This window comes from Lynx rufus, unplaced genomic scaffold (assembly GCF_022079265.1).
Source record: "Lynx rufus isolate CCGP_SWC_20201006 ecotype Redwood Valley unplaced genomic scaffold, mLynRuf1.p SCAF_9, whole genome shotgun sequence".
NCBI classification, from domain to species: Eukaryota; Metazoa; Chordata; class Mammalia; order Carnivora; family Felidae; genus Lynx; species Lynx rufus.
In genome coordinates this window covers 31,939,757-31,956,410 of record NW_025814897.1, presented here as the reverse complement: position 1 = coordinate 31,956,410, position 16,654 = coordinate 31,939,757, and the positions used below count along the sequence as shown (strand labels likewise).

Sequence of the window (16,654 nt, the reverse complement as noted above, 5' to 3'; positions counted from 1 at the left end):
TTGCCATATGATCCACTACTCATGTTCCTTGGTAGTCACCCAAAAGAAATGAAAACATGTCCACAAAAATCCTGCACACAAATGTAGCTTTATTTTATAGAGTTTTATTTTATAGGAGCTTTATTCATAATTGCCAGAAACTTGAAAGCAACCAAGATGTCTTTCAGTAGGTGATTAGATAAACAGTGTGGTACATGTAGACAATGGAATATTACCCATTAGCTACCCAGAACTAAAAAGAAATGAGATATCAAGAAATTAATTATTACTAAGTAAAATAAACCCAATCTGAAAAGGTTACATATGATTGTATACATATGTATATAGTATTGTATGATCCCAGCTATATGACATTCTGTAAAGACAAAACTATGGAGACAATAAAAAGATCAGTGGTTGTCAATGGTTGAGTGGAAGAGGGGAAGGCAGTGAAAATATTCTATATTACACCATAATAATAAAAACATATCATTATACATGTTTTCCAAAGCCATAGAATGTATTATGTGAAGAGTGAACCCCAAGGTAAATTATGGACTTTTAGAGATGATGATGTATTAATAGTTCATATTTGGTAAGAAATGTACCATTCTAGTGAGTGATGTTGATAATGAGGTTCTGACACTGATTACTAACTAGTATATACATATACCTCCTGACATTGCTATAGAAGAAAAATGGATGGTTGGCTTCCAAGGGGACTCTGGAAAGCTAACATGTATTAACTGACTATAATGTATCAGAGACCTTGTTGGTCACTTAACATACATTATTTGGTTAAGTCACGTGCTAATCTGGAGAAACAATTATTTCTGAAGCCAGATTTTAGATGAGGAAACAGATTCATGCGGTTAAAACTAGGATTGTAACATGGCTATGTAACTCCAACTTCTGTTTGGCATGGGTCATGTGTGGACAATGACATTATGTTTATCATCATTATAATAGACGCCCTTGTTGGGCACTGTCCTTGTGTTTTCCTGTTAGGCAATAATGGGCATTTTTGTGGGTTGTGCTGATTCTCTGGCCCACCTCTGTGGCCTCATCAATCCCATGAAGTCTTCAAAAAACCCTTAAAAATGATGGAATCTGAGGAGGAGATTCCTACTTTCCTATGCTAGCTGGGGCAAAGGTGACCAAATGACAACCATCACCTCACCACCACACTAAGACAAAAACAATAAAAAACCTGAAGAGGAATCAATAATATATTGTTGCAGAGTACCCAAAAGATATAAATTGCTTTCAAAGGGAAACAAACATATCACTTTTCTTTGAAACTGACTAGTGCATGACACAGTCCTCTCTAATAAGAAAGAGTCTCTGGAGAAGAGAGCCAGCAATTAAAATTGTGTATTACTTGTTATAATATTCAAATGTTCCTAGTGACTAGTTACCTGCATGTAAATTGTGTGTCCACGGTAGTTATAATCACTCAGTTAAATATGCTCATGAGTAAGGAGAGAAGAATTTAAGAGAGAATCAGCAAGACTGTCTCACAGAACTTGGAGTATGTTTTAGAAATAGAAAACAAGAAAAAGGCCCATGACTCGGGATGATTACATGAAAACTGCACAGTAAAAGACATCACCTGGGGCACCTGGGTGGCTCAGTTGGTTGTCAGTGGTGTAGGTCATGATCCCAGGGTCATGGAATCCAGCCTTGGTTCTGGCTTGTGCTGAACATGGAGCTTTGCGTGGGATTCTCTCTCTCTCTCTCTCTCTCTCTCTCTCTCTCTCTCCCTCTGCTCCTCTCCCCTGCTTGTGCTCTCTTTCTCTTTCTCTAAAATAAAACATAATTTAAAAGTTTTTTTTAAAGACACAATTTTTCCACTTCCTGAAGGACAGCTTTTTGCTAATTTCCAACTATGAGCTAGGTGCTATCTAGAAACTGATATGCAGGGTGTTGGTGAAGTAGACTCTGAAATGCCCAGTTATGTCACAATGAGATATCATTAAGCAGCAAATGTTGGTGAGGATGCAGAACTGGAACTCTCAACTATTGGTGGAGTATAAATTGCTCTTTTGAAAAAGGTTCTACCAATGTCTTATGACCTAAAAGTATGTATTGACAAAAAAGTTGTTAAATAATATTAATAACAGCTTTATTTAATATAGTGAAAAACTGGGAAAACCCAGGTTTCTATAACTAGGATATGGATAAACATACGGAAGTATATGCATATAATGGAATGATATTCTACAATAAAAAGGAATGAACTGATGCTTCAAACAACATCATGAATGAATCCCTCCCCCCAAAAAATTACACTAAGTAAAAGATACTTTATACAAAGAATATACACTAATGATGTCACTATACGAAGTTCTAGAAAAAATCAACACATACAAATCTAATTCTAGCAAAACTAATCTATGATGAAAATAAAAATCAAAAGAGTGGTTGCCTGATCATGGTGGGTGGAGGGATTTGGAGGCTAATGTAGGAGACACTGAATGAGAAAAAATATTATGAAGAAACTATCAGAAGTGATGGCAATACTTTGTATCTTCATAGAGATTAGGGTTATACAAGTGTCTGTATTTGTGAAAACCCATCAAATGTTCATTTAATATTTTTAATACTTCATTGTATGTAATTTTGTCTCAAAACAAAAACAAATAAATTTTGAACTCTAATAAATATGTATGATGAAGTATTTAGTGAGAAGTGTACTAATGTTTGCAATATTTTAGCAGGTTTATTGAGGTATATTTCATATACAATAAACTTCACGTGTTTAAATTGTAGAATTTGATAAGTTTTGACCTAATATACACTTATAAAATATCACTAAATCTTGCTCATAATTACTCTGCTACACCTCCTTCAACAAATATCAATTTGCTTTCTGTTATGATGTACAGTTTTGAATTCTATATAACTAATTAAAAATATTTCAGTTGATTATTTTTAGAGCATTTTGGTTTAAAAAACTTGTGAATAAATTACAAAGTTTCCATATACTTTCCCCATATTAATAATATTTTGCATTGATGTATTAGTTACAATTGATGGATCAATATTGACACAATGTTACTACATTAGGGTTCACACTTTGTGTTGTACATGCTAAGGTTCTGACAAATGCATAATGTTATGTATCTACCATTACAGTATCATACAGAATTTCATTTCTTTCCCTGTTTTCCCTGCCCCCCAACTAGCCTTTAGCCCCTGGAAATCACTGACTGATCATTTTACTGTCTCTGCAGCTTTACCTTTTCCAGAATGTCATATAGTCGGAATCAAATAGTATGTAACCTATCAGACTGGCCTCTTTTTATTTTGTAATATGTTTTCAAGTTTCTTCCATGCCTTTTTAAATCTTGATTGCCATTTCTCTTTATATCTCTATGGCCAATAATATTCTGTTGCATAGATGCACGACAGTTTATTTATTCACCTGTTGAAGGATATTTAGGTGGCTTGAAATTGCTGGCAATCATAAATGAAAGTGCTATAAACATTAGTGTGCAGGATTTTGTGTGAACATAACTTTTCAACTCAGTTGGGTATATTCCTGGGGCATGATTGCTGGATCAAATAATAAAACATTTAGCTTTGTAATAAACTGTTTTTCTTACATTTTAAATTCCCACCAGCACTATGTGAGAATCTCTGTTGCTCTACATTCTCACCAGAATTTGGTGTTGTCAGTGTTTTGGGTTTTGACCCTTCTAATAAAGGTTATTAATTTGTTTTAATTTGAAATTTGTTAATGACATAAGATGAAGACCACTCTTTCCATGTTTAATAACCATTTGTATGTATGTCTTGTTTGGTGAGGTCTTTATTCTAATCTGTCCATTTTGAAATTGGGTTCTTAATTTTCTCACTGCTGAGTTTTTAAGAGTTATTTGTATATTTTGATGTCAGCTCTTTACCAGATTTATGTTTTGCAAAGATTTTCTTTTACTCTGTCTTTTGTTTTTTAATTCTCTGAACAGTGTCTTTTGCAAAACAGATTTTGTTGTTGTCAATTTTAGTAAAGTTAATATTTCCTTTCATGGGCTGTGCTTTCGGTATTGTATCTAAAATTTTATCAGTAGACTCAAGATCACCTGGATTTTCTTCTATGTTGCGTCTACAAGCTATAGTTTTTCACTTTACATTTAGATCTATGATCTGCCCTGTTCATTTTTGTAAAAGGTGTAAGATCTGTATCTAGATTTTTTTTTGTATGTGGATATCCAGTTGTTCCAGCACTATTTGTTGAAATGACTACCCTTTTTCCATTATACTGCCTTACTCTTTTGTCAAAGATCAGTAGAGTACATTTTTTGTGTCTATTTGTGGTCCACTGTTGATCTGTTCATTTATTTTTTTACTAATCCTAAACTGTCTTGATCAATGTAGGCTTTTAGTAAGTCTTAAATTTGGGTAATACCATTCTTCTGACATAGTTATTTTCAAGATTGTGGTGGCTATTCTGGGTCTTTTGTCTTTCTATTGTTATGCCCAGAATTCGTGATCCCCAAAGACCGCCAGGGAGCGAGTCTGATGCAAAAGCAAAAGAGCCTTCATTCGAGCTATCTCGAGCTCAATCCCGTACATGCACTGACGTAGCGGTGAGATACCAGGGAGAGAGAGCGAGTTTCAGAAGCACAAAGGTTTTATTGGGGCCTAGGGGCAGTTGGTGAGGTAATGGCTGTGGCCTCAGCCGATTGGCTGGGGAAGGGTCATGGCCTCGGCCGATTGGCTGGGGAAGGGTCGGAGTCCTGTTACACAGGTCGCTGGGCATGTTTTGATCAGGAAGTTTGAATGGGTGAGCGGGAGGTTACTCAAGGGGAGGAGGCACGGTCTGAGGTTTCTGCGATTTTCCCGGAAAAGGGGTCATGTCGGGGACATAGTCACTCAAGGTGGAGGACACAGAACAAGATGGAGTCGGCTGGCGTAGGCCTGCCCTTTCATTCCCCCCTTGTCATATAGCTTAGGGACCCAATCATGGGACCAGCTGCATTTATGGTGACAAGGGGAACAGAGTTTGGAGGTTTACGCAAAGTTCTGGGAAGCAAGTGTCCCTGGGGTGGCTCTGGGTGGTCTGATTAAGTATTGTCTCCGAGCTGGTGTCTATGATCTGCCAGGTGATGTTTTGTGGGGGCGTGGGGACTCCTGGCAGCATGAGCAATGACAAGCAGAGTTAACAGAGTTACCAATATTAGGTGGGTCAAATGGACTGTAGCTTGAGCTTGAGCGGGTTGTGTTGGTCCCGCCTGATGGCCCATCGCGTGACGAAGTCCTTCCGGATCGAGGAGGAGTCCTCTGGCCAAACGTGGGTGTGATGGACCCAGGTCGCGATGCCGTCTACTTTGAGAGCGGTGGGGGTTGTCAGCACCACGATGTAGGGTCCCTTCCAGCGAGTCTCAAGGGTCTCTCGGTGGTGCCTCTTGACATAGACCCAGTCTCCCGGCCTGTACTGATGAGGTGTCGGGGTCGGGCCAGCCTCGTAGACAGCACGGAGGCACAGCCAAATGTCCTCGTGTGCCCTCTGGAGCCCTCTCAAGGAAAGAAAAAGTTCTTGATCTTTAAACTCAGCAATAAGTTTAGCTCGAAGGCTGGGAATAACAGGGGGTGGCCTGCCAAACATGATCTCATAGGGAGTAAAACCCAGAGTGTAAGGAGTGTTTCTAACCCAGTAAAGGGCATACGGTAAGAGAGTCACCCTGTCCCCAGTCTCCATGGTTAATTTGGTAAGGGTCTCTTTTAGGGTCCTGAGCTCTGGGGCCTGTAAGCACAATGTAATTTCCAGTTTGCCCCCACTGCCTTGGCTACTGCCTGTGTTACCTGCGAGATAAAACCTGGTCCATTGTCTGATCCTACCATGGCAGGAAAACCATACCTGGGTAAGATGTCTTCTAGTAGCTTCTTAGCCACCATCTGAGCCGTTTCATGCTTGGTTGGGTATGCCTCCACACAGCCAGAGAAGGTGTCTGTAAATACTAAAAGATATTTATAACCATACTTTCCTGGTTTGACTTCAGTGAAGTTGACTTCCCATTGGGCTCCCGGTCTGGTGCCTCTGAGCCTGGTTCCTTTTTTATTTGATGTGGCTCTCACATTGGTGAGTTGGCAGGTCTTGCAGGCAGATACAACTTGCTCTATTTTGGTGTCCTGTTGGTGAATCTTGATTCCGGCATGTCGGATTAAGTCTTTTAATTTTCAGGCCCCCATGTGAGTAGACCAATGCATGTGCTCTAATATTGAGACTCCGAGCCGGTCTGGCAGCACGAGCTCCTTGTTAGGTGTATACCACCATCCCTTTATCTCCTGGGCCATGGGGAGTTTCTTGATCTGCTGTAACTCCTCCAGGGAGTATTTGGGCTGGTCTGGTAAAACTGGGTCTCCCGGGTTTTAGTTGTATGGTCACAGTGGGGACTGAAGTAAGGGCTACTGCCTTGGCTGCCTGGTCAGCCTTTTGATTACCTCTAGCTACTGGGTTATCAGCTTTTTGGTGCCCTTGGCAGTGGATAATGGCTAGCTTGGCAGGAAGCCATAAGGCCGTAAGCAGGTTAAGTATCTCCTGCTTATTTTTTATAGTCCATCCTTCTGCCATCAGTAACCCCCTCTCCTGATAAATTGCCCCATGAATATGAGCTGTGGCAAATGCATAACGGCTGTCTGTGTAGTCAAGGACACAAACTGACCCTAGGACAGGAGATCTGGATCACAACCGCACACACCATTGAAGGGGTCCTGAAACAGCCTCCTGATAGATGAATGAGCAACACACGTGTGACTCATTACCAGAGCCTCCTACTCAACCCTCCATGAGGGTCTAGTTCTTGGACAGGTAAGCCACTGGGCAGTTTCAGGGGCCTGAGGCTTGAGTTAGAACCCCTTTTGCTATTCCCTTATGTTCGTCTACAAAGAGGTGGAAGGGCTTCATAATGTCTGGTAGGCCCAGGGCTGGGGCACTTAGGAGGGCCTTTTTTAACTGATTAAAGGCAGTTTCTTCTTTTTCAGCCTATTTAAATGTTTTCCCCTCTTTGGTAGATTCATATAGGGGCCTGGCGATCTCAGCAAACCCTGGAACCCAGAGGCAGCAGTAGCCGGCTGATCCTAGGAATTCCCTCACTTCTCTTCGGGAGATGGGAGTAGGGATCTTTAGGACAGTTTCTTTTCTGGCATCTGATAACCGCCGCTGTCCGCCCTCCAGGATATATCCCAGGTAACTTACCCTCTCCCTGCATATCTGAGCCTTCTTCACGGATGCCCGGTAGCCTAAGGCCCCCAGGGTAGCCAGCAGGTCCTGGATCTCTCGCTCACAGTCTTTGGCCATGTTGGCAGCAATCAGGATGTCATCTATGTACTGTAGAAGGGTGAGGCCAGGGTGCTCCCTTCTGTACTCACCCAGGTCCTCGTGTAGTGCCTCGTTGAAGATGGTGGGTGAATTTTTGAATCCCTGAGGTAGCCGTGTCCAGGTGAGTTGCCCACTGTAGCCCTCCTCCGGATCATGCCACTCGAAGGCAAACAAGGGTTGGCTCTGGGGTGCCAGCGGCAGACTGAAGAAGGCGTCCTTTAAATCTAGTACAGTATACCAGACCTGGAGGGTGCCAAGGAGCTCAAGAGAGTATATGGGTTGGGAACAGTTGGGTGTATGTCCGCGACCCTCTTATTTACTTCCCGGAGGTCTTGTACCGGTCAGTAGTCATTTGTGTGAGGCTTTTTTGACCAGCAGTAGGGGGGGGGTGTTCCAGGCAGACTGGCAAGGAACTAGTACCCCTAGGCTTCGTAGTCTCTGGATGTGTGGCTGGATCCCCTTCCGGGCCTCCTGAGACATGGGGTATTGTTTGATCCTTACCAGACTCTCTCCTGGCTTGAGCTGTACCAGGACTGGGGTCCTGTGAGTGGCTAGTCCCATCCCCCCCATCTCTGCCCAAACCGAGGGGAATTCTTGTAGCCATTTGTCTATATTATCCTCTCTAAGGAGCGCCTCCTGGTGGAGGCGGTATTCATCCTCCAGTTTCATGGTCAGGACCTGGATGGGGTGGCCCTTGCCATCGGTGACCTGGTTTCAGACCTTGTCTGAAAGTTATCTGAGCTCCAATCTTGGTCAGTAAGTCCCATCCTAACAGCGGGTAGGGGCATTCTGGTATTACCATAAAGGAGTGGGATACCTGGCCGGTTCCCAAATCTACTGTTCTTTAGGTAGTCCATGAATACTGGCTCATACCAGTTGCCCCTTGTACCCAGGACTTCTTGCTGGCTAGTTTTCCTTGTGGGGTGCAGAGGACCGAATGTTGTGCTCCGGTGTCGACAAGGAAGTCAATAGGTGTCCCCTCCACTTTAAGAGTTACCCTGGGTTCGGGGAGAGGGTCCGAACCCTGACTCCCTTAATCACTTAGTTCATCTAGCTCTAGGACTTTTACTCGATCAGTCTTGCTTCCCTTCCCGCCGGCCCTTTTAGGACAATCTCGGGCCCAATGACCTATCTCCTTGCAGTATGCGCACTGATCCTTCTGCAGCCTCTGCTTCCCACCCCCCCCTGGGTGGTTCCTTTACCTTTTCTTGCATCGTCTGCCAGCTGCCAGAGATGGCGGTCTTGTTCCTTGGGGGAGTCAGCAGTGGTAGCTAGTAGTATTCTGGCCAGGTCTCGAGTCTGCTTACTGCTGGCAGCCGCCATGGCACGAGCCTGCTTGTCCTCAGGAGGCTCCTGGTTATTATATACCTTTTCAGCTACCACCAGTAAGTCCTGCAGACTTTTTTCTCTTAGTCTATCTATTTTCTGTAATTTTCTCCTAATGTCTATGGCCGATTGGTTTACAAAGGCCATGATAACAGCTGCCTTGCTTTCTGGAGCCTCTGGATCCATGGGGGTATAGGTACAGAAAACCTCCGTGATCCATTCTAAAAAGGCAGCCGGAGATTCATCTTTTCCCTGTGGTACATTTCCTACCTTGGCCAAATTGGTTGGCTTTCTAGCAGCCATTCAAAGACCCCCCCATTAGAGTCTGGTGGTAGACCCGGAGCCTCTCCTTACCTTCTGCTGTGTTGAAATCCCACTGGGGCTGAGTTAAGGGGAAGGAGGCATCTATCTGAGCCTGGTTGGTGCTGGGATTCCCGTCTGTGCTCGGAACTAGTTTTCGGGCCTCATTGAGGATTCTTTCTCTTTCTTCAGTCGTGAACGGGACCTGCAAAACCTGCTGGCAATCATCCCACGTGGGCTGATGAGTAAAAAGAACAGAGTCTAATAAATCAATAAGCCCTGCCGGTTTCTTGGAAAACTTAGGATTCTGAGCTTTCCAATTGTAGAGGTCACTAGTGGCAAAAGGCCAATAGTGATGGGGCTGATTCCCCTCCGAGTCTGGGGGTCCAGTGGCTCGCAGGGGCAGAATAGTGGAGTCGGCGGCAGAGGCAGATTGCTCCCTCTGAGCCCTTTGTCTGGTAAAGGGCGGGCTACCCACTGGAGCGTTTCTGCCTCCCGCTCTCGGAACAGCGTCTGCCTCCCCCGGAGGGGGAGGATGGTGTTCTTCTGGCATCCTAGAGGGGTTATACAGGGGAGGAAAAATTAATTCTTCTTCAGTACCCCCCTGTAGGACAGGGAAGAAGGGTGCTGAAGGCTGGGAAAGACTTTTCTTCTTTGCCCCCTGCAAAGCAAGAATGGGTTTTGGCTCCGGAGGGAGTGGGGCTAGGAAGGGCTTAAGCCAAGAGGGTGGGTCTTCTACAAGGTCCTGCCAAGTGATAATGTAAGGGAGCTGATCAAGATGGCCCGTCTTAGGCCAAGAGATGATACTCCTGATTTGGTGGATGGTAGGGAAGTCGAAAGTCCCCTCTGGTGGCCATCCGACATTGAAAGTTGGCCACTCACTAGAACAAAAAAACTGCTACCGACCCTTTCAGACTTCCACACTGAGGTTGTTAGCTCTTCCCCTCACATCCTTAAAGTGACCAATCATAATACTTAGAGGAGTAGTCTGAGTCTGTCCCATAACGTCCGTCCAGTAAGTCCACAGAACAAAACAGAGAAACACAAAAACAGACAAACAGAGGGCCCCTAGAAAGTCTTCCAACTCCATGGAAGCAAAACTGAAAGCTAGCTTAGACCTTTGAGGGGATTCCACGTCCCTGCAGAAGGGAGGATCAGAACGTCTTCCAAAACTCCCGGCCCGTGGTCCTCCAGTGCGTCCACTTAGACCGTGTCGGGCACTACCAGAATTCCAGAAATGAGCTCACACAGAAAAGACAGAACAAACAGACAGACACTAACCATGGCCAGTCAGGCTCTCCGGGTCGGGGGTCCCTCGGGGGTTTTGGGGATCCCGGGCCGAGCCCCCAAATGTTATGCCCAGAATTTGTGATCCCCAAAGACCGCCAGGGAGCAAGTCTGATGCAAAAGCAAAAGAGCCTTCATTCGAGCTAGCTCGAGCTCAATCCCCTACCTGCACCAACGTAGCAGTGAGATACCAGGGAGAGAGAGCGAGTTTCAGAAGCACAAAGGTTTTATTGGGGCCTAGGGGCAGTTGGTGAGGTAATGGCTGTGGCCTCAGCTGATTGGCTGGGGAAGGGTCATGGCCTCAGTCGATTGGCTGGGGAAGGGTCGGAGTCCTGTTACACAGGTCGCTGGGCGTGTTTTGATCAGGAAGTTTGAATGGGTGAGCAGGAGGTTACTCAAAGGGAGGAGGCACGGTCTGAGGTTTCTGCGATTTTCCCGGAAAAGGGGTCATGTCGGGGACATAGTCACTCAAGGTGGAGGACACAGAACAAGATGGAGTCGGCTGGGGTAGGCCCGCCCTTTCACTATGTGCACTTTATTTATTTGTTTGGTTTTTTTTTGTTTATTTATTTAAAGTGCACAAGCAGGGGAGGGGCAGAGAGACAGGGAGAGAGAGAATCCCACGTAGGCTCTGCCTGGTTTCTGTCATTTTTGCATTGCAGCCTAGAAACATCCTTGGGGCAGTAACCTGAGTCCATTGTAGAGCTCATCTCCTTGTTTCATGTATCTCAGAGATCATTATTCCATGCTGTCTTGTATATAGTGTCTTAAAAATCTTATTTCATGTTTGTCCAGTTTTTCATTGTTTTACCCAAGAGGAAAAGTCAATCCCTTTTACTCCATTTTGCCAGAAGTGAAATTCCTCAATGTCTACAATTAGTTTTGAAAAGCAACAGTCAGATTTGGTAGGTGAATAAAATGTGAAAATAGGAGGGTAGATATGGGGTGCAACATATATAATAATACAATGTTAATGGTAGAATCTGAGTTTGAGTAAGTGATAGGTCACTATACAATAATTTCAACTTCTGATGTTTGAAATTTATTTTCTTTAAGTTGGGGGCAGGGGAAGTTATGCCCTAGATTTGGATAGATCTGGCCCATCCACTGTGTACCCTGTGGCGGTTACTTGTGCAAATCATTTTTCACTGTGAGGAAGTTCTGCAGGCAGGTGAGATTGGAAGGTCAATCTGAGTAGCCGGAACATTTTTCTGTCTATCTTCTGAGGAGGAAGATCTTGGAGATAAAGATGAGTGACAAATTAGTCCTCCTCCATATCCATTTCCACCAGGCAATCTGCCAGTCTAGCAAGTGAATGAAAAGAAGGGGAGATATGGGGAAACTTAACAATACGGCAAATCAGAGAGCATAGCTTAGAAAGTCCTATAAAAGGAAGAGTATGTATAGACTGCAATGTTTCTTTCTGCTGCCCTTCTTATAGAAAATTATAATATGTCTGGCCCCTTGATGCCTGGGGCTGAGATTTTTTTTTTTCAGTGTAAACTATTTTTAAATAAATTGAAAGCAACAATATTTCCAATGGGGGTCCTGAAATCGCTTTGGGGGCGTTTTAGGTGGTCAAATTCAGAGTTCCCATTCACATAATGCAATCTCTGAGTCTCCCTAATGGTTTGCCAAATGAAGGAAATAAAAGGACAAGCGTAAGAAGCCAGCAGTGTTTTGGGTAGCCGTGTGAGAGTCTGCATGAGCTGATCCAAAGGCTGGTTGACCTTATGTCTGTTTATCTTAATGAAGTAACAGTCCTGGTGTATTAATGGGCTTATAAACAAATATAACAATGCCTCTGCTTTAAATTGGCTTTTCTAAAGGTTTATATGAGACAGGACCATCATTCCATGTTAATCTGCAGATTCAAAACAATCCCAATCAAACTCTCAGAAGTTGTGTGAATGTGTGGTTGTAAAACTGACAAGTTATTTCTAAAAATCACATGGAAATACAAAGGACAAAGGATAATCAAGGTAATGTAATTTTGAAGAACAAAACCAAATAACTCTTGTAGATATCAAGGTCTATTATAAAGCAATACTTGTTTAGGCAATAATTTGGTAGTATAAGGATAGACATTCTGACCAATGGAACAAAATAGAATCAAGAATGAGATATGTGAGTATATGACCACCTGACTTATGATATTAGCATCACTCAGTACATTGGGGAAAATAATATTCTTTTAATACATGTTGCTGAGATAGTCAGACATCCCAGACTTTGATTCTGGAGTTCTCTCTTGTTCAGCAAGAAAGCAGACACAGAATTGAATACAGGAGAGGCTAATGTCTGAGAGGAGACAAGAGCCCTGATTAAGAGTTCTTGTTTCTCATTTCTTAGGATCAGAAGGCTTACAAATATGGACGTTCAAAAAGAGACAATAAGACAATGATCACTAACTCATGCATGTGAGAGAAAAGGGGGTTTCAAAGGTAAGTGGTATTAGGGGTTTAGGTAAATTCAAAACAAAACTCCAGCGCCCAGCAGATGGTTGTTTATAGCAGGCATCATGTCTGTTTATCTCAACTTCTCTAGGGGATAAGACAGAGCATGCTAACTCAGAGTTAACAAGGTTTTTGTTGTTGTTGTTTGTTTTTGTTTTTGTTTTTTACTAATTAGCTCTGGGAAGTTTGCCCAGCTGCAGCGGTGTTTTGCCCTGTTTGCCTATTTTTGGACGCCTTCATCCTGTGGATGCTTTGTTCTATGGTACGGGTGCTTTTTGCCCTGTGACCACTTTCTGCTCTAAGCCTTGTTAACCCATTGGTGCAAGCTCAGGGAATTCTTGAACTTATTCCCCCACATATGTGGAGACTTTGGGCCTGCAAATCAGAGACAGATCCTTACTATACCTCTCATCATAAACAATAACAACAACAAAATGCCATTCTGGATGGATTGCAGACTCAATCTGAAAATCAGCCAGTAAAGCACTTAGAAGCATACACTGGAGAACAGCTTCATGACCTTAAAATAGAGAAAATTCCAAAATATTACATAAGATTTTTAAAAAGGAAAACCAGCAAAACATGTTAATTTATATTATATGATAATTAATAACTTTTGTTTATAAAAAAATTCCATTAAGAGTGTGAAAAGATAACACAGATGTGCAATACACATATCTGAAAAAGAGCTAATATCCAGAGTATCAATTGGAGGAAATACAGATGACCCTTAAAAAATGGGCAAATATCATGAAAAACTCTTCATAAGAGAATATTCAGTTGCTGATAGACATAAGAAAGTAACATACTTATTAGTAATCAGAAAACAAACAAACAAACAAACGAAACATCTGAACTACCATAATGGTTGAGATGGGGAGAAAAAAAGCCCGACAAGAATAGGAAGATAGGAAACATCTTGTCTAGGACAGACTTGAGAATTAAAAAACTGAAGAAGAGAGCCAAGCGAGGAGAGGTCAGATCTTTTTCTAAAGATTCCAGCGACACCTGACCTTGCAAGTAGGGGCTTGCCCTGGCTGCACCTCACTATCCTTGGAGACTCAATTTTCCTGCATTCTAAACATACCTCCACACTGTCAAGCAAATTACCTCACCAGACCATTGCAGGCAACACAGCAGGACTTTTTGATATTCTATTGTGGACCTAATTGTCCTGGCACCATGTATTGAAAAGCCTGTTCTTTTCCTCACTATATTGAGTGACGCCTTTATCATAAATTAGGTTGCCACACATGTCATTTTTGACTATTTTGTTCTATTAGTCAGATTGTCTATCTTTACACCAATAATATATTTAATACACCAGAATTACTTTATAATAGATCTTGAAATCTGCAAAAGTAAGTTATTCATCTCCTGGGGGCTAGGTGGGGGATGTAGAGAGGTATGATTATTCATATTTCCCCCAATAGTTAGGCAGGGGGCCTTTCAACAAGTAGTCAGACAGGGAAAACTTTGAAGCCTGTGTAGCATGCTAAAGATCAGATACCTTTGACATGAAAGATCAGAGCTTTCTTTTTCACATGTCAAGTGTACCTCCACCAATACGTGGTCCAGTGTGTTGACTGATTTTCCCGAGAATGTTGCCCTCTCTCACCACTCTGCTCAGTGGTCCCAATGGACAATTATTTAACCTAGAATAACTCAATATGCACTCACCAAATACTGCCTAAACATGATCACTCTGCTAAGATGTGTATGTGTGGGAAGGGGAAGAACTGTTAAATGCTACCTTCCTTAAAGAGGTGGGGGTCTACAGAAATAAACTACCTTCCCCAAAGAGCTTGTGGTCTAGAGAATTAAACTAGATTAATGCATCAAACATCTAAATAATCCAAAACAGGATATAATTTATATAAAAACAATAGTTTATAGAAAACAATATAGGAATTCAAAGAAAGGTGTAATCAATGAGAGTCATGACCAGTTTCCTTAGATCGGTCTTGAAGCATGGGAAATATCACTGAAAATCCAGCCATTGCTGTGGTTACAGCATCTTAATCTCTGGAGAACCTCACATAATCTTGCCCAGAAGTCACTGTGATTCTCTACTAATAGAGGAAAATGCTGAGTGATGAGTAATGGACCACAGCATAGTCCTACAGGAACCCACCTGCTCATCCCATAAGAATATTGTATTCAACCATATCTTTCCCCAGCTCTCAACCCACAATTCTATACTGTTCCTGTGCAGGGTTGAAGTGGGTAAGCCTTTGCTAGCATTTGCTGGCAGCATGGCAGAGTAGACTCAGTCATAGCTCATCTGCTCTGAGGTACTCTTTGGTTTAGTGTGAAAATCTCATGCAGTGAAGAAAGACCAGAACACACCTATCCAGTGTCTCTATCACCCTTGACATTGTCCTAGGCACAAGTTCTTGGGAGAACAATGTCACCTATAATGAGGATCTCATGGAATATCCTGCTGAGGGGAGATATCACAGTGGAAGCAGAACTTGGTACGCATGATTTTAATGTTCATTTCAAAGACAGCCAAAACCATACTCCACACCAATAACTGAGCTAGAACTAAATTCAAGACTCTGGATTCTTATCAAACAGATTTCATTAAAAAACTGGAATTAAATTCTTTCCAGGTGAAAAGAAAGAACAAGTTTGAGATTAGTCTGGATTTTTGGCCAAAGAAAAAGTGTTCACCCACTGAATTACCTAGGCACTAGATAGATATGCATCAGTAGGAACTTAGAATTCAAGATAAATACAATTTCATGTGCGTACACACAAGGAATAAATGACCTTGAGAGTATATCCAAGGGTGGGTTGGATATATTTTAGTTGCAAAATAGGAGTAGGAGAAGCATAAAAGTGCGTTTAGGAGAATTATGGTCTAAGAAAATGGGTGTGGATGTTTTCTCCTTGAGCTCTCCCTGCAGCTTGTGCACCTTCTGCCAGCCTCTGGGACGCTGTTGTCCAGGGGTGATCTGTCCCTTCTCTGACAATTTGAAAACATGTTAGGGTGGGCCAACATGGCAAAGTAGGGGGATCCATACTTCCTTCATCTCTCAAACAATGAAGTGCTGAAGCCAAAGGACTTTGAACCCCAAAAATCTGGGAGGAAAAGAGACTGAATCTATCAGGAAAAAAATGGGACAACTTGAGAAATGATAGGTGGGTGATTGTGAACTGGGGGAGATAAAATGGGCCACATAGGCATGGAGGGGAGGGATCCCTTTCTTTGGAGAGACAAGGGGAAGAGAAAGAGTGGGGAAGTGTAGGAATGTATCTGGACAAGAGAAAATACTGGGACTGGGACTGGGACTGAGAGGGATCCTATCTCTAAATGTGGGGCTTTATTCACACTGGGGCCAACTCTCTGTTCCTGCACTTGTGGAGGAGCGGAGCCAGCTCCGGGTTCATTGGTAGAACAGGGGCACAGTCTGCAGTAGGAGAAACTGGGACCCTCCCCAGAGGGCTGCCATGATAGAACAAAGCCTGCCTGTGTCCCCTACACCCAGGCAAAGCAGTAAGGACAGCGGTCCAGTGGCAGCAGGAAAAGGCTGTCCTCCCTGAAGTGTGGTGGCAGAGACAAAGCCAGCCTAGACCGCGTATCGAGCCACACAGAAAGGCGCTTCCCCAATGTCACAGTGCAGTTGTTTAACATAGTATTAGAAGTCCTAGTATCAGCAATCAGACAACAAAAGGAAATCAAAGGCATCAAAATTGGCAAAGATGAAGTCAAGCTTTCACTTTTTGCAGATGACATGATACTCTACATGGAAAACCCGAAAAACTCCACCAAAGTCTACTAGAACTGATACATGAATTCAGCAAAGTCACAGGATACAAAATCAATGTACAGAAGTAGTTGCATTCTTATACACTAATAATGAAGCAACAGAAAGACAAATAAAGAATTGATCCTATTCACAACTACACCAAGAATCATAAAATACCTAGGAATAAACCTAACCAAAGATGTAAAAGATCTGTATGCTGAAAACTA

The 16,654-nt window shown here is 42.8% G+C and overlaps 1 pseudogene; it reads right to left on the bottom strand.

The window, feature by feature from the left end:
• Nucleotides 1-5,170: 5,170 nt before the first annotated feature.
• LOC124505893 (uncharacterized) overlaps nucleotides 5,171-16,654 on the bottom strand; it is a 30,615-nt pseudogene continuing 19,131 nt past the window's right edge.